Source organism: Acanthisitta chloris, unplaced genomic scaffold (assembly GCF_000695815.1).
Source record: "Acanthisitta chloris isolate BGI_N310 unplaced genomic scaffold, ASM69581v1 scaffold26942, whole genome shotgun sequence".
NCBI classification, from domain to species: domain Eukaryota; kingdom Metazoa; phylum Chordata; class Aves; order Passeriformes; family Acanthisittidae; genus Acanthisitta; species Acanthisitta chloris.
This window is the reverse complement of record NW_008661515.1, coordinates 5,902-6,337: the sequence shown is the minus strand read 5'-3', so window position 1 is coordinate 6,337 and position 436 is coordinate 5,902. Positions and strand designations below refer to the sequence as shown.

Below are 436 nucleotides of genomic sequence, written 5' to 3'. Positions count from 1 at the left end.
GTTGGTGTTGGTCAGTCGTGATGTTCCCCAGGGCTCAGTGTTGGGGCAGAACCTGTTTGACAACTTTATGGATGATCTGGACAGGGAATGTGCAGATGACACTGTGTGTGTGACTGGATCTGCCTGAGGGTAGGAAAGCTCTACAGAGAGACCTGCACAGGCTCATCCATGGGCTGAGGACAACTGCAGGAGGGTCAATCAGGCTCAGTGCTGGTCCTGCCCCTGGGACACAACAACCCCCACAGAGCTCCAGGCTGGGGGAGGAGAGGCTGGAGAGGTGTTGGTCACAAAGGGACTTGGCAGTGCTGGTGGCAGCAGCTCAGTGTGAGCCAACAGTGTGACCAGGTGGCCAAGGAGGCCAAGGCCATCTTGGCCTGGAGCAAGGACAGTGTGGCAGCAGGACTAGGGAAGTGCTCATCCCCTGGACTGGGTACTG

At 57.8% G+C, this 436-nt stretch overlaps 1 protein-coding gene across 1 annotated transcript in view; it reads right to left on the bottom strand.

Moving 5' to 3' along the window:
- The window catches only part of DRAM2 (DNA-damage regulated autophagy modulator 2), a gene marked incomplete at its 3' end in the record, with an annotated part of 9,916 nt that overhangs the window by 3,875 nt on the left and 5,605 nt on the right, over positions 1–436 (bottom strand). The gene's annotated exons all lie outside the window — the stretch shown is intronic.